The 26,502-nt window shown below is 54.4% G+C and overlaps 1 pseudogene; it reads left to right on the top strand.

Annotated features, from left to right (window-relative positions):
• The window catches only part of LOC119094583 (potassium voltage-gated channel protein eag-like), a 132,064-nt pseudogene that overhangs the window by 79,311 nt on the left and 26,251 nt on the right, over positions 1-26,502 (top strand).

Genomic DNA, 26,502 nt, shown 5'->3' with positions numbered 1-26,502 from the left:
GGGGACACCGTAACCAACCCCACTCTCTCGAGGAACTCCTGTCTCATAATTGTTGCCTGTCGATTTGGCATACATAATTCGAACAGCCGCTCTGAAGCCTGATATGTCAGGTTGCCGTCCTCACTTCAGCAGCAGCAGCAGCAATTCCCTTCAAAACGTATTGAGCTTGACTGATGTGCTTAGTTGTTTCGTAAGCTTTGCTATGCAAAGTTGTCTCGGGTTTTGTTCGCGATTGAAGGTTGGGTGATTAGGCAGCCCTATATTTCAATAGTTAGAGTTATACTGGGCAGTTCCAGTTCTATTTTGCACTCCTATTTAAGCAAACCGATTTGTTCACATTCCGGTATATTGGACATTTGAGCAAGAGCATGCAGCTAATCGCAGTCCTGAGAAAATCTATACATAAGCATTCAATAGCAGGAGCCCTGACTAAAAATTATACTCGATAGGAGCTATCTAGTCTGCTTCAATTTAGAAGTAGCTTAGAAGTAGCTCTTGTATCACGTAGCCGCACGGTGTCCGGCCTTCCCGCAATTTATGAGGGGATCACGGCAATTTCGAACTCATGATTAATGGTTCGTTAATTAATATGCTCTCATTATTAATGCATTGATGGTTTCCTGTGTTAAAAAATGAGGTCGTTTCGCGTTTGGTTCTCAAGGAACTGACAGTCAAATAATGTTATCAACCCTTAACAGCGCGAGTCACTTCGTTGCTTCCATCTATTTTGTCATTCAGTTCAAGTAAGTCAAAATAAAGTACGGTAATAACCCGATTTTTTATATGAATATATATGCATATATAATTTAAATGATTACTTTATTTCCCAGCCCTATTTTCTTAACTGAGTCGCGGCTGACCTTATGAGATTACGATACATAGTGCAAAAGGAAGATGCATTTTTCAGTGCGTGCTGCGCATTTACGCTGTTTAAGACAGTTCTACCTATGCCTCCTGTTGTGAAAATGATGTGCTTGACGTAGAGCGTATCAAATATTTATCTCGCCTCATTCGTTTGCGCCATGCATGCATAGTAGCATAGCTTTTCGCAAACAGTTTGGACGAACACGATTTCGCTGAATTTCACTGAATGCATTGGACTTACAGAACACGAATTGGCGAGATAAAGAGTTGGTGCGCGAATGATGGACAAAACATCCATTTCACTGTGCACCAGACTGTGGTACCTTTGCTTTGCAATCGCACGTATTCCCTCGCCAGAGCCGCGCGGTCTAGCGCGCATCAGCGTGAGGTCGAGCCGAAGCTTTTTGCCATCTTCACGGGCAATTACCGTTATTCTGCAAGCGGAGGGAACTGCTCCAGTAGGAAATCACTTTCAGTGCCGATCTGATCTGGCTTGATGCCAGTGTTCGACTAAAATATCTATTAGTGGCTCAGAGTAGGTCAATGTATGGTTCACGGCAGGTTGCGAGCAGCTGGCCGTGCTGAGCAAAAACAGGCGTACGAGAACAGTTATGTGGTCCCTCTTTCATGTTTTGTGATTTTTTAGCGAAGTTTCCAGGTTTCTTTAAGCCTTTTCGTTGGGTTTAAGCGCACTCAGGATCGATCGATGCATGACAGGCTACATTTTATTTGTGGTCTGTTCGATCGCGCTCGCCGGCGGCCGAGGGAGAGCAGCATCGCGCTCGCCAGCGGCCGAGGGAGAGCAGCATCGCGCTTGCCGGCGTCCGGGGGAGAGCAGCATCGCACTCGCCAGCGGCCGAGGGAGAGCAGCATCGCGCTTGCCGGCGGCCGAGGGAGAGCAGCATCGCGCTCGCGATACCGCGCTCGCCGGCGGCTGAAGGAGGGCGGTATCGCGCTTACCGGCGGCCGAAGGAGGGCGGTATCGCGTTCGCCGGCGGCCGAGGGAGGGCGGTATCGCGTTCGCCGGCGGCCGAGGGAGGGCGGTATCGCGCTCGCCGGCGGCCGAGGGAGGGCGGTATCACGTTCGCCGGCGGCCGAGGGCGGACGGTATCGCGCTCGCACACGGCCGATGGAGGGCGGTATCGCGCTCAGCCGGCGGCCGAGGGAGGGCGGTATCGCGTTCGCCGGCGGCCGAGGGAGGGCGGTATCGCGCTCGCCGGCGGCCGAGGGAGGGCGGTATCGCGTTCGCCGGCGGCCGAGGGAGAGCGGTATCGCTCTCCACCGCCGGCGGCCGAGGGAGGGCGGTATCACGTGCCGGCGGCCGAGGGAGGGTATCGCGCTCGCCGGCGGCCCGAGGGAGGGCGGTATCGCGCTCACCGGCGGCCGAGGGAGGGTGTGGTATCACGTTCGCCGGCGGCCGAGCGAGGGCGCTGCGATCTGTCTCCTCCGACCACCGTGGCCTGCGGCTGCTCAGCCAGCTCTGCGGCGGTGTCCGCCGGTACTGAGTCGGTGTAGCGTTACCTGGTCGTCTGGAACGCGTGGGATGAGGACGGCCTCCTTGGAGTGGACGCATCAATCGCGGAGATTGTACTTGCTACCTCGAAAGGTCCCCCTCAGCCTCGTTTTCCGGTGAAATCTCGGCACGCGCTTTCTGTCACCCTGGAGTCCATTCGGCTCCTTCCGAGATATCTCTTGAGCTAATCGGTGGTGTCCCCTTTGAGGAGGACGTTTTGACTTTGATAATAGAACAAATTAACAAATCCACCCCTGCTCTTCAAACGGATTTTGCTTGTTTTAACAATGAAAGCGGTCACGCGAAAGTAATTCGGGGGTGGCTATGTTAAAGTGGTACGTCAACCGCCACTGCTCGACATGATACTTATGGCACTGACAGCCAAACAGTAACCTTATGCCGAAACATGGAAAGGAACGAGGTAAAAATTCGCGTTAGGCCTCTCCATACCCGCCAAATACAGGAGAATCCACCAAGCGGTGGTGTTGCTTTGCAAAACAATTAGGGGAATGAGCAGGAAAATTATTGAACCTAACTCAACAGCCCCTTCAGAACGGATTTCGGTCTGCGTTTGGTCGACTTCCTTCTCAAAGCTGGAGGTTGGTATGGGGACCGGAGTCCCTCCCCCTAGATCGGAAACCACGTCCCTCGCGCCCACACTTACAGGCCGTCTATACGTGCACGGCTGTAGCTTGCCTGTCGTGGTCCGTTTTCCTGTACGGTGCGTGCTATGCCTATTAAGTACAATTCAGGACCTTGCTCACTGTGAAATCCTTTCATTTTCTTTCATCTAAACATCCTTTGAGGCCGGGCGAGTGGCTTAAGAAAGCAGGATTTGGGGATCTCTGGCGCAGCCAGGTCTGGAGCTCTCCAATCACATGTGATATTTGCGATGGCTTCTCGAGCTTTCTTCTGAGCGTGAAATTTGCAGGTGCGCACTTCTCCGGAGCGAATTTGTTACAGCGCTTGGGCGCGTGGAATTGGCACGGGCTCGTTCCTCGATGAAAAGTTAATGGTGAGCAGCCATTGGCCGGGGCGCGTCGGCTCCCGCTGTGCTCCGCGCTGTGCTCCGCGCGCACCGGCTCACTCGTGCTGCTAATCCTGACCAGGCCCGACCAGGCGCCCCCTAATGCCACATCATAGGCTAACTTAGCCTGATTGGCGGCTGCGACGGCCGGCCAGAAGTGCCGGTCGAGAGTGAGACAGTGCGCCGCCCGCAGCGTACGCGGACGGCGGCTGCAGGTGTCGCCTCTCAGCCTCCTCCGAGGCAGAAGGGGGGGGGGGGAGGGACGGGGGCGGTCTCCTCCGGTCAGTGGCTGACCTTCGGCTTTGGCTCACCCGTTCCCGGCCGGCGCCGGTGGCCAGCGGGCCATGCGAGGACGAACTGCTCTTCCCCAGACGTGCAGTGTGGCAGCCGGTGGAGAGCGGGGGTGGGGGTGGGGGGGGGGGTGGGGGGGGGGGGCGGTAGGGGGTTATTCCCGGCGCCCGGTCTCCTGCTCCATGAATGATATATGCCTCACCCCTCCTGCTGCTGGGAGTGGAATAAAACCCGCATGGAGGCCGGAAAACACGTGATTTCCACGTGATGATCGATAAATGCGACTTAATAATTTGTGGAGAAAACTTTTTATTTTAGCCGACCTATGATGTCATTGGTGACAACCCATTTCCGTCGTTGTACGATCCAATGGTATTATTTGCATCAGATGATCTGTTAATTGGCTCCGTAGACAGCTCCAGTGGTATCCCACGATTCTCAGGTGGGAAATGGCAAAATGCCAGACAACTGCTAGGGTAGCATCCGAATTGCCGGCGAATCATCTTTTGAAAACTATGCAGCTGCTGACCGCTGTAATCAGCACTTTCATTTCGTCTTTGTAATCAGTTCGCCGACGGGTGCATACGACTGCCGTTTCCTGCTGCTGTCCCGTTTCCTGCCGCATGCCGCCTCATTAGCATGCGCGGCATGTTCGGTTCCGTGTCGGGCCTCGATGTTTGGTTAGGCAGACTGTCCAACGAGGCCGCCGAGGCGAGGCTCCCGAGGCGAGGCCGCAGGCGATGGCCCGCTCGCTGTCCGGGCTGAGAGAGCTGATACCGCACTGTACAACCGCGCTGGATGATGGGCAGACCCCCCCCCCCCCCTCCCCAGGAGGGCCGCTGCCTCCGGCTCGTAGTAGCTTGTGAAAAGTTAGGCTTGTTCAAGGCGGTGACAAGTTATTTACGGCCTGGCTTCCCAGATGCTAACCTTTCTTGACGTAGTGGGATTTATTCGGAGTGGTGGCATCATGCTGGAGATGGTGAAGGCCTCTTGCATAAAGCAGATGAAAACAAAAACTCAATTGGGTCTTCGCGTTTTATTTTGCGCAAAAGATTGTGATCGGGATTATTATAGCGTTTGTATCGTCTTAGACAAATAAGCACGTTTGCATGAATTGACTGGCTCCCTAGTTTGCTATTTACATTTACTATCGTTCTGGCATTGCTATATTTGTACCACTGATCGGCTGGCTGCAAGTTCTGGCCTCGTTTGGCCGGCTGGTGACCGCGGCGCGCGCGACGAGGCCGGCGCGCGGCGGCGGCGGCGGCGGGCCTCGGCCCGGGCCGGCGCAGGTGCGGTCAGATGCCTCGGGCGGCGACATGAGAGCCCGAGCGCATCAACAGCGACCCACTCAGCCAGATGACACAGCTGAGGACCGGGCTGCGGCCGTGTTTTGCGCCAGCGAGCTGTCTGCGCCGCCGTTAGCCAAAACGGGCCGGATGGGTGCGACCGCGACCTGTTTTGCTAAGTGGTAGAACGCTGAATCTGAGCGGGAATGTGACAGTAGTAATAGCCTTATTCCTCGTGGAAAAAAAAAACAGGAGAATGGAGATATAGATGCGTTGATATTTCGGCAACATGCGTTTATCATAATGAATAGCAGTAGTAAATTCAAAATTGAGCGAAATTAACTCACTGGCCATTTTGAATTTGCTACAGCTATTCGTTTTGATAAAAGCGTGCTGCCGAAGTATCAACGCATCCATTTCTTCATTCTCCTGGTTTTTCTACGATGAATAAGGCCATTACTACTGTCTTATCTGTATGCATTATGCTCCTTGCAAATGTACGGAGCAACTTACGTAAGCGGGGATGATTTGGGTTGTAAAGGATTTGTTAGGTATCAAAGATTTCCGTTCGCTCATTTCATTACATCGAAGTTTCGTGATTCCTGGAACAACTAAGCAAAACTTTTGTGACTCAGTTCGGTACTCGCGGACGTACTGCTTTAGTTTTCTTACAGTTTATAGCTGGCTTTACTGTGAAAATAATGCCATCACGTAGAGTGCATCGCATAATTTCGTCTTCAAACGCGATCTTTTTTAACTCCACCTGCTCTTCTTTCATGCAGTTTTCTTTATTATACCGACGATGTAATCGTACATTGTGTACGGCACCTTGTGGAACATCAAATGATGCTCCAGTCATTTTCTCTCCCTGATCCCCCCCCTCTCTCAAACTGCTCCAGTCTCGTCACCGTTTGAACCTTCAACGGAGGCGACAGTACAAACATTGCGATAAATGCCCACTCGTTGCGCGTGAGATAACTTTCTTAAACGATGTGCAGTTGTGTCCTATCAGATCCCGCGCTACAGGAATTGTGAATCATCCTGAAAAGCCATAGCCTACGCAGTATCCAATGCAAAATACGCCGATGCAGCCTGGTGGTTCCTAATCATAATAAAAGCCCATGGTCAGTTGCTAATGATCATCATAATCAACGCAACATGGATCACCGCACGATAATGATATGATGCCAGCATGCATATTTCAAACGTACGTCAGACTTTGTTGATTACTGTCTTACGGCTTTTCATTACGGCTCAACAATCATACGGCTTTATGGGCGTCATACATGCGAGGCATCCACTGTCCACTGACCTTCGTTTTATCCATTTTTTTCGGTGTGTTGAATTACAAATATGTGATCCGGATATCCAACTTTGCTTACAACTTTCCGCTTCGTTACTTGAAACCTTCTGCCCCAGATAAAAGTAGCTCAGCATTCTATGCTTATGTAAATTGAGTTAAGGCATGCTCACTTAAAACATGTCCATGCTGTGGTATTGGATCAGTTCTGACATTTTTTCCGGAACAAAAGTAACGGACAGTTCGAAATTACGGTGATGAATCGGTATGAATGTCGTGCACAGCACCTCGACATTGATATTTTTTGCTTTAAGTCGATTTGAACAAATATTTCACGGTAGAATGTTGTGCATGAAATGCCTGTTTAATACACTGATTTGTAAGCCTCCTTTTAATTTCATTGCGGGACCAGCTCATAGTTATTTAATACTAGTCGGAATGAAATGTTCCTCGTTCATGTATTGCGGCATGTGCCGAACAACGTCCAGCCGAAATATCTTGCATGCTGTACCGCAATGCATTTGTTCTACATGGCTTGTCATTTCATCTGCACCCTTTTATTGGTAACGAGTGCGCACCCCCTGTTTTACCGTGTTTGGGTGCGTGTGGGTCCGTTGCGCCAGTGACGATGTCGTTGCCCCATGCGACTCGCACTCTTACGTTAACCCTCCCTTCAACGCACTAGCTCTCCGTAACAATTCGTCGTCTTTCAAATAAGCAGCTGGCTTCCGCTGGCAGGCGGACACAGCCGCCTGCACGGCTGCCGTCCCTGGTTTAGGCGGCGCCCTGTTCTGGAAGCCCCCCGTTTGCTTCCTCCAGCCGTATGCCGTGATGTTCGCCGCACGTGAAGCTCCTCACATCTTTCGGGACGTTTCTTATGGGCGAGGCTGCGCGCGGCAGGAGTTGCATTTCAAGCATTATACAGTTTTAATCTTGAGTGACCCTGCGCCGTAGCGGTCACGACACTAAGATGCACCCGGCCGGGGGATGTTGACCGCTTGAGTAACCCTACGCCGTAGCGGTCACGAGACTAACCTGCGCCCGGCCTGGAGATGTTGACCCTACGGTTTTTCGAGCACAGGTCACAAACGAGCGCTCGCAGCAACACGATATTTCAATACCAGTCCATCTATCAACTTGAGATCCTCTGTGCAAATTTGAGGCTTTGACACACCAAGATCAGTGATATACGTCAGGTCAAAGATCAACCTTGATAAGTCAGGCCAACCTCCAAAAAACTCTGACCGCATCTGACTTTTTGTGGGCAATTTGCCTTCGTCTAAACTTGCTATAGTCAAATAGCATTATAATGCGTACAGGTTGCAGCTTTTATATTTTGGAAACGGGCAAGGTCAGTGACCTAAGGCCAGGCCAATTTGTCTATTTTTCGTAATAAGTGCAAATTTTAGTATGTTGGGTAGTTTTGGTGTTATTATATGAATAAAATAGTACTAACTCACATGCGCAACCATCATATGATCACAGAGCACATGACCTTGGCCCAGGTCAGACAAAACTCTTTAACTGCCTTCTGCAAAACGCATGTTGAGCTGAAAAGGTAGTTTTATTCGGTAATTTGGACGTTGAATTCCAATCCTCCACTAAAAACATGTTTCAGTAGCATTGTAATGTATAAGGAGGTCACGGCATATCACTTGAGAACATTCAAGTTTATACGTGGTCATCCAAGCTCAATGACTTATGTCATCAGTAGCGAAGAGGCTAGATGAACGAGTGTATACGTGTCACCACCTCCCTATCGCATTTATAAATCTGGTGACATAAAATTTAAGGTGCCAACGTGCTTGCTCTCAGTTTGCTGCAAATGTATTGTTAAGCGTCAAAGGGAGTGCGTATAGTGCATACAAAGCATGCAACCTTGAACACCTGCGGATACAGAACAAAGTATTTCTGACCACAGAAATGCATTGTTTCGGTCATATAGCCCAGGGTAGCACTTTTTGCATTTTAATTTAGATTGTATGATATACGCGGATGATATCCTGATATGCTATCATAACACGCTGTTAAATACATCAATACATTTGTTTGCTATACTTTGATCGCACTCCCCACAACAAAACTAAAAAGACGCGCTTTGCAACGTGGGACGGGTGAGGTAATAACAAAGACAGTCTATGGCTATCACCACGCCAAATTTGCCGAACACGAACACGAAGTGAATGGGGCCGGACGGCTTTTGCAGCCCATGCCCACGGAATTGATCGATGCGTTGAAAGCTTGTCTTTCTTCAGGAACAGAAGAAGGTTTACTGATGTAACATTCGCGTGCTTGTTCACAATTTACATTGCGGTGAAAAATTGACGGCTATGAGACTGGAACGGACAGACCAGACCATTTCTATGAAGCAAGGCGGTGATCTTGCCATCGCGCATTGTTTGGGTACTTGTGGCGGAGCATAGCAAAAACTTCCCTTATTTTGGCTTTTGTTTCGGTAACAATGCACGCGACCTGACAATCGGTGTAGCTCCGTGCAGTGTTCTGACCGAATCTCTTCCTATGTTGGCCATAGCATGCGGTTTTGGAGATCATGTTGGAAAAGCTGACACTGGCCGCTATCCGCCCGATCACTGGCGCACAGAGGTCGGAGAAATTCGAGATCTATCAGTGCGTTGTTTAGCCGGCACATCTGCTAAGAATGGCCCGTTGGTTCTGTGCCTGTACTTGTTAACCCAACGATGCTTCAAAAACGCCGTGAAGCGGGGCGGATGTACGGCTTGCGCACAAAAGGCGCATGGTCGTCTGCCGGCATCGACCTGCACTTGTTGCCAGCGGGACCGTGCCTTTCTCCCCCGTCAGAATCTGGCTCGTGCCACTGCCACGCCGCGCTGGTCAAGAGCCGAATGTTTCGCAATTTGAAAACTTCGCTGTCCTCGCCGACTGAATGAGGAGGGAAACCCTACTGCAATATCATGGGAAAGGCCTGCCTAAACTAACTGCTTGCGAGCAAACGTCTTGTGCAAAATCACGTTTAGCGAATTGCCTGTCTCGGCGGCTGAAGACTGCATGAGCGTGCAATCAGTAATTGCATCCCGTATGCTGTGCCTCTTGCGTCTTACAACTGAATGGCGATTCAGTGAGTTGCAGCAGTATAAGCCCACCATTAGCGTGACTAGCCGGGTCAGTCCGAGGGGAGCGGCCCGGCTGAAGCTGGAGCATTGCTGGAAACGCGACGTTGAATGAAACGTGGTCGGCCTGCCGTCCCGTTTCAAGAATCAGTAACAAATATGTCGATGTGGTGGAGTCCGATTGCCTGGTCAGGCTGGACCCAGCGGGCAGTTTTCGAGCAACGCTGCTCGTTAATTAGCGCTCGAATAACCACTGCGGCAGATTTGCGACAGTTAAACCCTCGTGAAAGGCAGACCCTTCCAACGCATTGGTCAATCTCATCACCATTGGCCGCTGAGTGTGTCTGGCCTCTCCAGCTTAGTTGTTTGACATAATCTGCATAACGACGGCTGGTGACTGTCACGTCTGCTGTGATCTCGCTCGCCTTAAGCCGCTGAAGGCGTCCTTCTGTAGATTAGAAGTATGCCGCAACCGGAGATCGGAATTTCACCACAGAGGGTTTGGGTCCTGTTGATCTGCGTAATGTCACCATGGGTGATGCAGTGCAGTGTGTTCGGATGGTGGCTTTACTGGGAATAATTCCAAGCGCAACGAACGTGACGATATCATCTCGGCCCGCGTGTCACTCGGCCTCCCACTGGCTTGGCCGTCACACCGGCGGTCTCGCAGAGCAGGCCAATTGTCCTTTATTTGTGCAGCTGATAATCATTTTACATTTATGATGTGTGCACCTCTACACACGAAACATCGCAGCTGCGCTCGTGATCAAAGTACATGATTGGGACATCTGGCGTCACTTACCAGGTCACACTTTTCATCTTGCATCTTGTGTCCACATGTATGCGTCGTGTCTGATGACATATTTAAGCTCATATGGTCTGTTGCTTCGCTCCCTATCGAGTCTCCGGGCTCAAACTGAACGTCTGAACTGAGCTGAAGGTCTCGTTTCACCGATGCGTGTCTCAGCTCAGATGTGAACCTTCGTTTCAGCTGCTATACCCCCCCGCTGAGATGTCCCAGGGACATTCAGCAGAGGCGCCAGCTCAGTCACGTCACGTGATTTCAGATGATGTCTCCTGAGCTCCGACGTGATGCCGCAGTACCAGGCCAGGAGGCGCCCAAAACGCCGCCGCACATCTCCTCCACTACTGTGCCTTCAAAGCCATCTGGGACTGGTGTGGATCCTCTGCCTCACCTTCTACACCGCCATCATGGTGCCGCGTACAAACGTGGCGTTCAAGAACAAGACGTCTGAGGACGTCAGCCTTCTAGTGGTGGACTCCATAGTGGAACGTGATTTTCTTCATAGACCATCGTGCTAAACTTCCACACCACGTTCGTGGGACACGGTGGTGAAGTGGTCAGTGACACCCAAGATCATACGCATGAACTATCTCAAGTCGTGGTTCGTTATAGACCTGCTGTCGTGGCCTCCCCTACGATGTGTTCAACGCCTTTGACCACGATGAAGATGTAAGTAACTGCGCCAGCGTCTCCGGCCGCAGCGAAAACGTAAGTACGGCGCCGGGCGCGCAGGGCGGCCGTGGCTTCAGCTGCCCGCACGGCACTGCCTGCCGCTCTTGTCTCTGCTCTCGTCTCTCTTCCTGCCGCCTGCGCTGCTCGTCTGGGGGATTACCTGCCCCGTCGAGGCGGCGCCGCCCCCCGCCGCCGCTCCTCCTGCATGGGCGCCGGCGCCCCGGGCGTGGCGCGGTGAACGGGGTGCGACACGTGGCCGGTGCGGCGTGCACCGGCGCGCCGGCCTGACGGAGCCACGCGGTACTGGCGCTCGCGGCAGGCCGGCCAGCACCAGGTAGTCGCCGAGGCTTGGTCACGAGCCGACACGGCCGTGTTCGGTGTCGTGAGGACCGGCTGCCGTGCGCCAGTGTGAGTGAGATTCACGCCGCCGTCGTGTTCGCATTCACCGTGTTCTTAAGGATGCCGTTCGAGTTGACACACGTATGCGCCTTGATTGACAAAGCTCGTTGCCCTCGGCGCATAATTTCATTGTTGGGAATTGGTGCTGTCCTGTCAATCGGGAAATGGCGTTAAGCAGCGTGTGTGCGCAAGTTTCATATGCATCGCATCAGGCTGTTGTGATGCGGAGCTGTTTTGGCATGTATCTCTCCATTAGAGATAAGTTTGAAAAGTACTTCGTCATAATGATGCAGCAGTTGGCAGGATACCAAACGGAATTTTGGTACAGGAATGTGTGAATGTGTGCACAGGTGAAAGAATATGTGCCAAGGCTACTCGTGAATGGCAAGTACGTATCCGACGACCCAAAGCATAACAATTGCTAGAAAATTATCGCACAGTCCCAGTTTTTCACAGGACTTTCGGCTGCTGCTATTACCATACAGACACAAACCCCGAAGTATATATACCCTGTGCGTTGAATTGAATATGTCCTAAACACACCTCTGTTGGAGTCTCTTTGTCTCTGAAGGATTGTCGCCTGCGTCCGCAGGTCCAACTGAACAAGCGTAGGCAGATCCGCGCAGCGGCTTTATTGCGGCGAGCTCTCAACCGAACTGCCGGGGACGCCATTTTGAGCTGTCCTCCTCTAGATTTAGTTGGACGGGCCTCAGGCCACTGCTGACACCACAGCAAATAGAGCCCGCGGGGTTTACGAGTGCCTCCGCGGGATGCGGTGCCTTCACGCAGACATAATTAACAAAGTGCCGCAGGGTGAAGAGAGGCGGGACTTTCCGTGTCCCTGTTTCCATTAGTTTCCTTCCAGTGTCATTAGCATGCCTGCTCAGCTCGGTATCATGCCATGAATAGCATTATGGTCACATTAAGTTGGATGCGGGCGGCATTAGCCTTATTAGTCGGTCTGTCTCGGCTTGATTTTGGAATGGGTTCATAATGGGTGGTTGGGTACTGGGATTGGGTGGAATGGGTGGGAACACATTCACCCTCCGCTGTTGTTAAAATATTCATCACATTTTAACGTACCGTTTTGCCGCACCTGGGACCAGAGAAATGTGGCGGCCGGTATTGGGCCCATTTTTCTGCGCTTCAGTAAACACTGTGGCTAATTAAACTAAGCAGCGCAAAAATGAGACTATGATCCGGCGAGGTTTTCTCTAAGCTTTGACACACCCAGTTAACGTCTCCTTCTTGGGAAAGTTTGTGACAATAACAGGTCTCAAAGTATGTTCGTAGCTAAAGCTCATCAAATTTATACCAATTGTCATCGATTAGTCATATTGCGACCATAAGAGGCCTCAAAGCATATCTTGAGCTAAAAACGCATCAAATGTTTATCACTTGTCGTCGATTAGTCAATGGTGACATTTGCGTCTCTTTGCGGGGGCGTGTGCACATAGGGGCTCCGGACCGTACGTAACCCCCCCCCCCCCCCTTTACCAAATGTATGGCATGCATTAAATAGGCTGGCTTGTGCCTGGTTGTTATCAGCCACAATTTCATATCTAGAATTTGCGACGTTGTTTTTAAGAAGGTAAGAGCACGTGCCTGCTGAGGGCTCAACTCGGTTTTCGGTGGAATTTTGTCAGTTGTGCCCCCCCCCCCACGCGTACACACCGCAACTGGTAAATTCTACGTGTGTCCCTGTCTCAGTGTAACTACGTAGGATCTTAGCCAGAGACGAATGGGAAGTCGAGAACTGGACCCGCAGTCAGAAGTGAGGAATCGTTGCGGAGTCAATATTCGGGTCCCCAAAGCCGGCTGCCGTCTCTCGACTCACCTTGACTCACCTGGCTCCCGACTCACCTGAGAAATCGTCAAGAATGGACCCGGAGTCGGGTATGTGGTCAGGATCCCGCTTGATTCGGCCAGGAATCGGGAGCAGGAGTCAGGTCTGTGGATAGGAGCCGGGTCTGTTGCCGAATAGTTCCATCAGTCCGGTGGTGACAAGAGAAGAGCTAATGCCCGTGGTCAGGAGCGGGGTCCGTAGTCAGAAAAAGGGGCTGTAGTCGGGAGTCGAGTCCGTAGTCAGGGGCAGGGCAGTCAGGTGTACGGACCATAGTTAGGGGTGGGAGCGACAGTCAGGAGCATATCCTGTGCAGGGGCCGTAGTCAGGGGCCGGGTCGGGGGCCGTGTGTCCGGTGGGACCTGGCGTTTCGCTCTCGCCTTCGCGCCAATTCTGCAGCGCGCGATTGCCCGGCGCCGCGTGGGTTTGGCGCCAGATTGAACTGTGCTGCTGGTGGAATGGAAACTCCCGGGATTGCCCGGGTGGGTACCCTGTGATGGTGGTGCCGGCCCGTCATTGCTTCAGGTGGAGCAGCACACAGCAGCAGCACACACAGCACGGGTGTGCTGTTAGGTGTATTGCCGGATGAATTGCACGCCAGGTCAGCTCAGGTCAGCTCAGGTGACAGCTCGCGTTACTGAAGGATGGTGGAGTGGCCTAGACACCAGGCCCAGGATATCAAATCTTCTGGAAGTGGAGCCGTTTTAAAAGTCGACCATTTGCATGAAGTACCAAAATATGGGTGCCACATGCACAAAAAGAGCGGAGATTTCAGTAGTGTGGAGGTCAGGCTCCGCGTTTCGGAAACCACAAGAGCGGGGCCCAATACCCTTCGGCGCCTGTTATTCCTGCCAGGGTGAGGAGCAGACGCCACGGTATAGACCCAGCTGCTGAGTGCGTCGGCAGGCCCCGATGGCGCCAACAAAAAGTGACCGTAGAGGCCATGTTCGTCTTGGTCCTTGACCTGCCTTTGTGATACGTGGCGGAAGGGGACTGTAGTCACTCGTCATCGATTCAGAATTAGCATGCTGGTTGAAGCTATCAGCGTAGGTTGTTTAACCACTCCGCCAGCTTTCTGGGCAGGTCTGATAAGGATCGCAGAACCCACTGATTTTGACTGGCGAAAAGAAGATCGGTTTGCCTGGCTTTTTTCAGTGACGTCGTAGGTCGACTTATACGTGATTTGCGAAAAGTGGTTTACAGCGTGCGCTGGTTCTCCAAAGCTGAGGCTGATGCGGCAGCACGGTGCACCCAGACCATCAAACGGACAAGCGTCGTTCGGATGATGACGGGTGTGGCTGGAACCCGTGCCGCGAAACTGCTGAAACAAAACCGTGGCGTCACGCCTGTTCCGTCGGCGGCCTTCCCAGGGAGTGGCCGCCGCTCGCCGAGCCCTCCCAGGGGGCCACCGCTCGCGCCCTGCCCCAGTCGGCCGGCGGCCGCCATATGCTAGCTGTCTATATATGTGCTATATACTATACATATACTATACATGCTGACCACATCCCCAGTAACCTGAGCCTCGCCGCCGCCGGCCATTGAAGCCCCGTCCAGTGTTCAGTGCACCGCCCGTGCGCTCGCCGTGACCTTGGCCGCGGCCGTGACCTCAGGGCATCGGCAGCCTGTTCAGCGCGCTGAAGGTAGTACGCCTGCTGCGACTGGGCCGCGTGGTGCGCAAGCTGGACCGCTACCTGGAGTACGGCGCCGCCATGCTGATCCTGCTGCTCTGCTTCTACATGCTGGTGGCGCACTGGCTGGCCTGCATCTGGTACAGCATCGGCCTGTCGGACGCCGACAACGGCGTCACATACAGGTGACCGGTGGCGCCGGACCGCGCGGTGACGGCCGGTGACGCGCCACGTCCGCGTTGACGGCAGGTGACGGCCGGCGGTGACGTGTGCCGACCGTGGGTGACGGGCGTGGCCTGCCGTTGTTGTGACGCTGCGCCGCGCGCTCGCGCCCCACCCTGCGGTCCGGATGTCCACCGAGACAGGGCGCGAGCACGGGAAGGTGGCCGTTATGCTAATGATAATGGGGTGCAATGCATTAGCGTTTAGTCGTGTGCATATGGGTTCGGAGACAGTTTGCGGCAGTGCTGCTGAGTAGGTTGGCTACGCTACGCAGTGTTGTGTTACGAGAGGCTGCTTTAAATGCTCAGACATTGTGGGGTAATTCAAAGACAAAGCCTGCCTTTAAAGGACAGGATACCGTCTTCTCACCATGTGACGGCGGAACTCTGCATCCCGTTTAAATGACTGGTGCTGGATCAGGAAAGGAAAATGCCGGGACCCGACCACCAGGACACCTGGACATCTGTCTGGGACACTGGGACCACCAGGACACCTGGACACCCGTCCTGGACACCGGGACCGCCAGGACACTTGAACACCTGTCTGGGACACTGGGACCACTAGGGCACCTGGACACCTGTCCGGGACACCGGGACCACCAGGACACCTGGACACCCGTCCTGGACACCGGGACCACTAGGACGCCTGTCCCCATGGCACAGCAACGCGGCACAATTCGCGTCCTGTCATCACGGCTCTTACTTTTTGTTCCGCGCTGGTGGAGAGGTGCCCTGTACTAGTTCAGTGCGAGTTATTCTTGCTTTTGTTTGCTTCATTGCTGACATGCTCAGCTTCGTGGGTTCTCAGTTTTCATAAGGCCTTGGGTTCTCGTACTCAACATACCGACTTTCCATACGCCTAAAGGCCGACATGCACAGTGAGGCTCTGACCTACAAGCGGGCCCCGCTTGAATAAAGGAAGGAAGCAATCATGTATATAGCGATTTTGCCAGAATGCTCGACGTTTCCAGACAGCGTGCCCACGGTGTTCGCCACTTACACTAAGTGTTCATCAGTGCTATCGCGTTTGCTCTAGATTATTGTGGATTGTCGGGAAGTACTATACGCGAGCATTGAGGCTTCAGCTAGATTTCAAGATTTCGCTGGTCAATCACTCTGATAGGATGGCAATAGGGGCGCAGCCTAAACCTTGGTAAGGGAGCAGGGGACGCGGTGCTAAAAAAGGGCCTTCCTGCTGGTAAAGGACTACCCTGAAACAAAAACTCTCTGATATGGGCCACTTAATTTCAAAGGGGGCACGATACTTTTCGTTTTATTTCAATTTTTTCTTCTTAACTGGAACAGAATCCAGAAGCTACCGAAAGATGCAATTCTGCTTTTATTTTCTGTCTGTGGCCTTTGGTCAAAATAGGAGCCTGCACTGTCCCAGGGATCCCCAATCGGTGCGAACGACCATAGGACTGACATTTCAGGTCTCGACCGCTCGAGCGGGAGTCCTTAATGTGACGTACAGCAAGCCCTTCGGGCCCGCCCATCGCAGGAGGGCATACCATGGACTCGTGGACTCCGAGTCCCCGACCAGTGCAATTCGCAGGCCTGACCTTATCCCTGCTTGGGAAATGGGCCCTCAGTCCAGACCGACACGAAGCTGACTTTTCGGAACTGGTGGTGCCTGACTGACATACGAGCCCGCTCTGACTCAGAACGAAGGGCCTTTTGACTGGCATTTCAGGTCCCGGCCCACAGAGCCAGCCCCCGAATGTACTCTACGGCCAGCCCTCCGGGTCCTCAAACCGTACCGTTGATCGCCGGTCAATGTGAATGGTCTTTTCGGGCCCCTCGGGGCGTAAGAAAGTTGGAGGGCGGGGGGGGGGGGCACGACTCCCTGTGCCCCTCCCGCACCTGCGCCGGTGGATTACAGGTGACTTCATCTGCATGGCAGACGGTTATAAAAGGTGACGCTTGATGCCCATCCAATGTGTGCGGTGTTTGCCGACGGCGGTGATGAGGCAGGGCGGCGGCCGGTCACCTGGCGCACACCTGGTCCCCGTCCGGCAGTGAGGTGGCCGGTAGCCAGCTCTCCGAACACATCCTCTCCGCCTGACCTGGGCACTCTCCGCCCCGTCCGTCAGTGAGGCGGCCGGTAGCCAGCTCTCCGAACAGGCCCTCTCCGCCTGACAGCGGTTCGCTCTGTCCCGCCCGGCAGCTGGCTCTGGAAGCTGGCCAACATCACCCAGTCGCCGTACTCGTACGTCTGGTCCAACGAGACGATGGCGCCGATTCTGGTGAACGGGCCCTCTCGCAAGACCATGTACGTGACGTCACTCTACTTCACCATGACGTGCATGACCAGCGTGGGATTCGGCAACGTGGCGGCCGAGACAGACAACGAGAAAATCTTCACCATCTGCATGATGATCATTGCTGGTGAGCATGCCTCAGGGTTGCCTGCCATCTTGAGCAAGTACCTGGGCGGGGGTGTAGGGAACCGCCCAGGGCTTTCTGAAGCGGCATGTGTGTGGAGGTCGGATGTCGTTAGCAGCAGTGACGCGGCAACCAGTCTGATGTTTACTGGCCAAAGGGCATCGGCACGAGCGGCAAGTAAAGACGTTCGTGTCTGCATATACTGAATAACTTTTTGCGTCATAGTTTTTGTTCGGAACGAGTCGCACCTACTGGAGTGTCAGTGAGGACATTGAAGTCGATGAACAAAATTTTGCGCGAAGCTGCCGTCCCTGCGTTATAAAATTCGGCTGTTTATCCTGGATGAACCGGTTTTTAAATGCACAAGCTACAGCGCATCGCAAACGTTCTCCAAGGATGGGCCCCATAGCTCATTGCAGGATCATTGCACCTTATCTTCATGATGTTGGCTTTCGGGGAGGAGGGTCGTTTAGCGCATTTAGGTCCCACACCGACCACTAAACCTGGACAGACTGTTTGTCCGGTGCAGGCGGCTCCCACCGGTCACTTAGCCTGGAAAGAGCTCGTCCGGCAGCCGTCCGCCACACTGGTCACGCTCCTCCATTGATCCCGGGCGGCGAAGGTTGTCTGGCGTTGCGGTGACACACATTGGTCCCCGGAGGAACATGCACACACTGTACGGAGAAGCGCTGCTCTACTTTCCGCTGGTGCCTCATGATTGCACGGTATATTCATTTTCAGAGCCCTAGCTGAGGCAGTGTTCAAAGCGCACGTGGGCTTCTAAAAAATTAATAATGTCTATTCAAAGCGCACGTGGGTTTTTAAAAAAATAAATAATGTCTACTGTTTGTCGAGATCTTTTGGCCTACCTCCCGTAGGTCTCGTCGAACGACTGGTGTAAGACCGGATCTTAACTCCGGGCCTTTCGTTGTGTTAAAAAGCTGTATCCCCAAATGCATGCAAGGATGAGATGCAGTGCACTGTTCATCATCTGAAACAAATGGGCACTCGCTGCGTGCTCACTGCTTCTCGCGTGAACTATGTCTGAGCTTCCATTGGTCGGAGACAGGCTAAGCGAGTCGCATGATATCCACCTTTCAGTTATCTATAAACAGCCGTCGACATAGACGATGTCCCAGCGCGAGTACGCTGTCGGCTCAGCTCCACATTACAACACCACCGGCCACCACCGATGAACCGACCGCTGCTTCCTCCCCCTCCCCCCTTTCCATGCGGGCGGCGGCGGGCGGCGCGTGTCCTCCGCCCGTCTCGCACGCCCGTCACCAGTGCCGGACGGGCGGAGCGCGTGTCAGGCGTGCGTAGCGGTCGAGACGGGCCCGTCGCGGCAGCCTCGGTGATGAATCGACCCCAGTTTACCGGCCCGTTAGCGGTCGTCGGGCGACGGCCGTCGCCTGCGAGCACGGCTCTCGTAAACTGCTCTGGTACCGGCCGAGGTGTCCCCGCGAGCTCCCCAGCGGTGTCAATGACCTCGCTGGGACTGGGGAAACGCACCGAGGTGTAGACATATCAAGACCTGGTATGGGCCCGTGACAGCGCCGTAGTGACGCAGAAAGTTATCATTATTGGTGAGAGTTTTGAGCCAAGTAGAGACGGGTGTGCTTTAACACTGAACGGGACTATTAACGCCTCCAAAAAGTATAAAGCCGTCATCCAACGTATTTGCTCAAAGAGTGAAAGGCGCCTCACATGCTCCGCGATTTGCCAGGCACGTTTGAAGATGGTTGCCTTTTGCAGGACTCCTTTAGAAAGGGATGCGTTGGTGTAACTACTAAATATTACACATGCCTCAGACTGTTTCAGGCGTCTGAAAAAGGCAAGGACGGTCCTCGCGCAAAAAACGCTGATCACAGTGGACATGTGGGTATCGGTAGTGAAGGTGTTCAGCCGCGCGTCTGGAAAACCGGAGGCATGGGTGCTAGGTGCTCATTCCCGCGGTGCTGGCCCTACTTTCCAGGCGAGAGGCTAGTGAAGCCATGAAGTCCCGACAGCGGAGTACATCGTACATCCCCATGTCACACAACCACACGCAAGGGACATGTGAACCACCGTGGTAACGACCTCCCGCACGTCATGGTCTATGCCAATAAGAATAATTAGATTATCAGTGAATATCTTGGGACATCAAATCTAATGTCATTGTCAGACATCTGTCTTGAATAAAAGCAGTCAGCGTTTATTCACGTTAAACTATGGCTTCATTGGCATAGCTCTCTATCTGCACAGAACAGGTATTGTTGCGCTACGTGGGACAGGACGAGAGCAATGTCCGTCATACCTCGCATTTCCAAAGTCTGCATGTATCATACGGCTGAACCCAATGCATAAGAGGCGATCTGCTTTGACACGGTACCGTTTGAGAACAGCGTTGGAGCAGCAGTATTAAAAAGGTGCCGCCACGCAGCGGCTTCACGCATTTGGCGAGAGCGATGTAGGGCAATTCCGGTAGTGTCTAAACAAAGTCAAGGCCCGTGCCACAAAATGTCGCGAGCTGAAAGACGTTGACGTCTTATCGATATCACACAGAAAGACGCCGTGCACTTTTAGCTGCGGTCTCCGTGCTGCTCGGGTCTGGGCGCCAGCTGAACACCGGCATCGGTTTCCCGGTGCTAAGCTTGTGGCCGGCATTCGCTGAGGCGGGCGCAGGCCAATACTTATCGGCCGTGTCAAGGTTCGGACGTCGAGGCATCGGATAAAGAAGGCCATTGCCATTCGAGCCGCCCTCCACCGCCGCCGGTATGGTTTCAATATCGGCCGCCGCTGCCGTGGCGTCAAACCATTACATTTTTAGCGTCAACATCCGAGACGGGCGGTGAGGGAGGGGCTGGCTGGGCCTGCGAAGGACGGCGCCACGAGCGCGACGGGCACCGCTGCGGTCCGGCGCCCCTGCTGCCGCTTGCACTGCGGACTGTTCATCAGAGCCTTCAGCTCCGTCAGTCCGCGCTTGTGCTCGACCTTGTATCGCGCCGTCTAGTAGTCACAGCGCAGCAAAAAACAGCGTAGCGTGCGCACATTTAAGCAGTGAAGGAATTTTGTCGATCGACGCATACCTAAACCAGAGCCTTGTGGCCGCCCCCAGCAAAGTGGAGCTGAAGCCGCGCCGAATCTGACGAAAGGCGTAGAGTTGGCGAACGCTGCCGTCGACAGGTGCAGCTGAAACGCCTGCTTCGAGCGCTCCAGGAATAGATAGGATGAGGCGCGTAAACGCCACTTCCTCGAACTTCGCCACGCAGCGCCGTATCGCCGATATCCGTCAGCTGAAGGACGGTGTTTCGAATGCAGGCGCGAGGGCGGACTGGTTTTATTCCAACTAACGCAAGCGTGTTACATGTGACGGTTCGAGGCCCAGGAACGCATTGTGTCCATGCAAAGGCTCGCCGAAGTGGAAGATGTGTGCATGGTAAGAACACACACCACGTCTACAAATGATGTAAGGGGTTCGCGAGTGAGTCCACATTGGGAAACAATTATTCTCCTGCTGAGGATGGTCCCTATTCTGGAGCGCTGAACTTCAAAGTTATCCGATAAACCCATGTCATTTTAACTTCATCTCACTAGTCAGCTCATTGCGTCCTTATAGACCATGCGTCAATGCGCTGAGGAAACTCGACTTGAGAGCCTGGCGAATGTGTTCGGTAATGGGTGGCTTCGGGACACCTTCGGAGGAGCGCCATCAGACTGGGTTATTGCCGTGAACTCCCCATAAAGGCGGACAGGATCCTGTCATCGATTTCTGCCGCCTTTCCCAATCGATGGCGTTCTGGTGAAGCCTCTCAGTGGCAGCGGCCGCCCGCGCCGGCTGCACTGCTCACAGCCGACCGCTGACTCCGGCCTCCCGCGGCACGGCGTCCCGCGGCACGGCCTCCCGTGCTCTGCCCTCCAGTACTCCGGACTCCCGTGCTCCGGCCTATCTTGCTCCGGCCTCCCGCGACACGATCTCCCGTGCCCCTGCCTCCCGCGCTCCGGTCTCCCGCGGCACGGCCTTCCATGCTCTGGCCTTCCGCACTCCGGCCTTCAATGCTCCGGCCTCCCATGCTCCGGCCTATCGTGCTCCTGCCTCCCGCGGCACGGCCTTCCATGCTCCGGCCTCCCGCGCCCCGGCCTATCGTGCTCCTGCCTCCCGCGGCACGGCCTTCCATGCTCTGGCCTCCCGCGCCCCGGCCTCCCATACTCCGGCCTCCCGTGCTCCGGCCCTGGTTTGTTACGGCCTGTTCCCGGCTAATCAGGCCCGCTCTAAGGGCGCCTCGGCGCTGGATTGCCCCTGTGTGGCGGCTGACGTTCTGGTCACGCATCACTGGCCGTGGTCTGATCTGGCTTTAACTGGCTGCAGCCGTGGCGAGTCGGGTGACCAAGCACCTCGACTCCGCGCATGTTCGCGTATCGCGAACGTCCTACGGAGCCGCGCATTGCCCCATTTGTGCCTTTGTCTACCGTGCCATTGTTCCTTACATGCATTGACTGTGCGGAGATCACGCTGTGTTGACCGGATCTCTGCCCGGCAGCGCTCCTGTACGCTACCATCTTCGGCCACGTGACCACCATCATCCAGCAGATGACGTCAGCCACGGCCAAGTATCATGATATGCTCAACAACGTGCGCGAGTTTATGAAGCTGCACGAGGTACCGAAGGCGCTCTCGGAGCGGGTCATGGACTATGTGGTCAGCACGTGGGCCATGACCAAGGGCATTGACACGGACAAGGTAGAGAACGAGGCGAGTGTATGATCCAGTTCCAGCTCCGGCACCAGGGTAACGCTATCCGATCCGCGGGAATACCGATGTCTGTGGCAGACCTCCGCTCTCCCTCCCGGTCAGGCCGTCGGCCGCAGCGCTGAGTGCCACCGCCGGCCAAACGTGCTGGCTCACTACCACGGGCGTATTCATCTGGCGTGGCTTCAATGGTCAAAAGGGTCAACCGAGGGGATCAAAAGAGTTCTTGGAAACGAATGTTCGAATTCAATTTTTAACAAGGAAAACGTCTGGAATGTTACCACGTTTGCCTTTTGTCTTCAGACGTAACGCTCCCAACGTTTCCCTGGATGCGCGACGTTTCGGCGCTTCGCCAAGGCGTTTCGCTGGCCAAGTGATGTGGGTGGGGCGAGCCGGCCGCCCAGCTGTGCCAGTCACCATACCGCGCCCGTCTTGTGGCCCACTCAGCTGCTGTAGTCGCCCGGCTCCGGCGCGTGCAGCGGCGTACCTGGCGCGGCGCGCCGCACGCCGTCTCGAACTTTCCGCAGCCCTGGCCCGCCTCGTAGGCGACGAGAGTCACGGCCAACTTTGGCGACAGCCGTAAGAAGTTGGCGCTGTTGGACTACGGCTCGTTACGAACGCTCGAGACGGGGGCGGCCGCCGGCGCCCCAGCTATTGCATGCCCCGCAACCAATGCCTCGTACCTCAGAGGCAGGTCAAGTCCTCTGTATTGCTCTGCAATGGGCTGGACACGACGTGTTACTGTAGCTTACGATTGACATCTAGTCTGAATTTTGCGTTCCGCCAAACGGAACGCATCGGTATTCCCGCGGGATTCGGAGGAAATTCTGTCATAAAGTTTATATTTCGATTGCAGTATTGCCACCGGTTTCGCAACCTTTCTCACATGGCTTGCGCTATGACATGTGTTCTGGTATTCCTCAGCTTGCGCGCACCTGCCCCTTTTGTTTCAAGCAGTGGCCTTCGGGCGGGCTCTGCCGACAGCCTGCAGTTGGTAAACGCCTTTGATGCGTCTTTGGCGATCTTGCGGCCAGCGTACTAGACACCACGGATGGGATCCCTCTCCTCCCTCAATGCCTTCATCGCATTGCCGTACTATTCCTGTAACCAGTAATCATTTTGGGACACGCTTGTCGTTAGTCATCTTACTCTGCCCGGAAATAATCTCACCGTTTTCGCTCCGATACACATTCTTCCTCTCTCAACACCACCTTTCTACAATGTTTCTTGCCTGCTTCGCTCTGGAATTCTCCCCACGCAGCTATCTCCACGCGGTTGCAATCCCACATTGCTACCCATCTCACGCGAACATGTAACGTTTCTTTGACGAGTCTTTCTGAGCCGCTTGGAGCGCTACCCGAGCAGATCCTGGTGCTTTAACATGAACGATCTATGCACTTGGTGTACATGCCATGGGTGTTCGGTGTCTATTCGTTGATCTGTTCAGGTTGAGAGCCGTATGACTAACTTTGCTGTAGGCGATGCACTCTATTTGTCCGCTGCAGTCAGTGCTACACAGCAGCTTGTTAACGTAGCTCGAGTCGGCCCAAATCCGCTGCGACAAAACCATGCAGGTTTCGCTGCAAGCGCTCGTGGCAGGCGACGTATGCACCAGCTGTCTCGTCCATTAATAACAAATAGCTTCTATACAGTATTGTCAAACGCACTGAATAGCTCATCGCGGGTGCCACGCGACATTATTTCGACGCCGGCTTACACACTCCAAACTGTGTTCACGCCCAGCCGCGGAATTGTGCTTAGCTAATGACACAGCGGCATCGCACAGCGTCGCGCTGCTCCCCATCTTGCCAACACTAGTGACCCTGCACAGAGGTAGGCACAGCCTGCGATGACGCTCAGGCCCGAAAGGATACCGCCAGATCCCAGGAGTCCTACATGGCGTCATGCGAGGACCGCTGTGCAAGGGCTTCGGTCCCGGCCCACGAGAAGCGTTACAACTTCACCTGCATGCAGTTCGGGTCGTTATTCTCGGTTCATGCGCACTGGCACGCTCCCCGTGTGGGCATGTTGGATGTTGAACATCTGGTTGTAACGACACAAATAATGCGGCGCTCGTCTCTATCGACTCACAATGCGTTCGAGCTTGGCTCATCACGGTTCAAGCTTTGTGAGTTGAATCCCCTTTTATGTCCGGAATTGCATTAAGAGCGTTTTGCATTAGTGGCATTGGGGTAAACGTAAATGTTATCATACTCATCACCTTTGCCTGCTTTGAAAGTACCATCCAGGCAGTGGCATTTCAATTCAAACACGTTTTGAAAGGTTTTCTGATTACCGCTGTCATAATTGCGCAGGGCTTTGTTTCGCGTCGTGCAAGGCTAAGGCACGTGCACCCTGCCCGCAGTACCTGTGCGCAGGGAAGATGCGGTACCGTTTGACACGTACTGCAGGGTCATTGGGGCTTAAAGACGCACTCAGCGGCTATTGGCGTACATGACGTCGCCAGCCTCTCATCCGGGCAGGAGGGCCGGCGACGCAGGAAGTCCATCTCCATATCGCTGGTTTGCTAGACGCACGGTGAAACCAGTGCACTTCTGGAAACACTCATACTACTCATTTTTAAGAGATTGATCTCACTTTAGATCAACTTCGGCCCTGAACAAGCCTGGTTACTCAAACCGAAATGTATTTACGCTGTGGAAGGTAAAATACTGCATCTAATCCGTCCTCAAAGAGTGGGTACCCCGCAATAAAAACCTCTTTGCTGTATTTGCCTCCAGGGCTGGGCCGAATCATTCCGTAGCAAACACAACGTGTGTCATGCAACCACACTGTGCACGGAAGTCGTCTTAAGCTTTTGTTTAACCAAACTAAGTGGGAGTGCCGGTAGTGCAGTGGTTAACGCGTCTGCGTTAACCACTACGCGTCTGGGAAACCAGAGGTACGGGGTTCGATTCCCCGCGTGCCCGCCCTTCCTGCCATGGTGAGAGGCAGGCGACGCCACATAGCCTCAGCAGCTGAGTGCGTCGTAAAGCCCCAATGACACACACCAAACGAAGTAATCAGCTGTGGTGTTTGGTTACCAGAGCTAGATTGACTTCGACCGAGTAAATCTTACGTGGATCGTTTGCAGTGACGCAATATTTGTTGAGACATCCAGTTGTTCGCTCCGCAAATATTGCATGGGTGGCAGCGTTATTAGCGCGGTAGCGTGCATGATTGTGCATGCAGCACGTGTGTGCCTGACACTGACTCAGTGTAGCGTCAAGCTTGACGTGGCGTTGGCGGCGAGACAGTTGATGCTGTTTTGCTGTGCCGTCACATGGTGGTGGCTCGCCGCATCACTGAGGTCGGTGATTTTTGAAAATCTCTGCGAGTTAATACTGACTTACGGTCGTCAAAAACTCACTCGTGGCAACAGCTCATGCCGCACGCCCCGACGAGCGACGAGCGAGTCAGTGGTGAGTCAGATGGCGAGTGACTCACTCTGTCGCTAGTCGGCGTCATCACGAGCGCCTCAGCCTGCCGCCGGGGAGGGCTCGGCCTCGATCGTGGCCCTGTGCCGTTGCCGCGTAACGAGCCGTTCGTGACTGCGATTGCTGACCGAGTGCCGTCTGGGCCGCCGTCGGTCGTCACTGGCCGCCCGGTCAGCTGTCTGGTGGCCCTGCTGGCGCCACCGGCACGGGCCCCTCCGGCCCGCTCGGGACCGAACGGCTCCAACGTAATCACCACCGCCGCTGATTGGCCGCCGCCCGACCTCCGCCGGCCGTCACGTGACCCTCTGCTGATGTCACCAGGTGCTCAACTACTGCCCGAAGGACATGCGGGCCGACATTTGCGTGCATCTGAACCGCAAGGTCTTCAACGAGCACCCTGCGTTCCGGCTGGCGTCGGACGGCTGCCTGCGCGCGCTGGCCGTGCACTTCAACATGTCGCACAGCGCGCCCGGCGACATGCTCTTCCACACCGGCGAGAGCATCGACACGCTCTGCTACATCGTGTCTGGCTCGCTCGAGGTCATCCAGGACGACGAGGTGGTCGCCATTCTCGGTGGGTGGCGCCGGTCCTCCCGCTCCTGTCCCCTCTCCCTCGCACGCACTAAGGGAACGCCTTACTGGTGCGGTGGGTGTGCGCAGAGATGTTGTGCAAGAGGGTTCGCATGGGATGACGGAGTTTACAAGACTGTGTGAGAGTTGTGCTGGTAGATGTGATTATCTTTGCTTAATTTGTGTTGATTCAGATGTAACCGCTGCCACGTTGCGCTCTTGTGAAGATCATCAGATATCAGCAGACCCGAGTGTGAGCGAAAGGCATCCGTGCCCGCATTTTCTGCGCTCAGCTCATCTTCAGCGTGTGCTAAAGCGGAGCTCAGGCGTGGCCGGCGGGCACCCGCTGCGAGATGTCGTGCCCCTGGAGAGCAGCCTAGAGAAAACAGTGCAGCGAACCGGTCCATTGGTATGCAGCCGCAGGCGCCCGAGCTGCTTCG

The sequence above is a fragment of the Pollicipes pollicipes genome, unplaced genomic scaffold (assembly GCF_011947565.3).
Source record: "Pollicipes pollicipes isolate AB1234 unplaced genomic scaffold, Ppol_2.1 Scaffold_4002;HRSCAF=4701_pilon_pilon_pilon, whole genome shotgun sequence".
Taxonomy (NCBI): domain Eukaryota; kingdom Metazoa; phylum Arthropoda; class Thecostraca; order Pollicipedomorpha; family Pollicipedidae; genus Pollicipes; species Pollicipes pollicipes.
The sequence above is the reverse complement of the archived record's forward strand: the minus strand, read 5'-3'. Positions and strand labels throughout refer to the sequence as shown.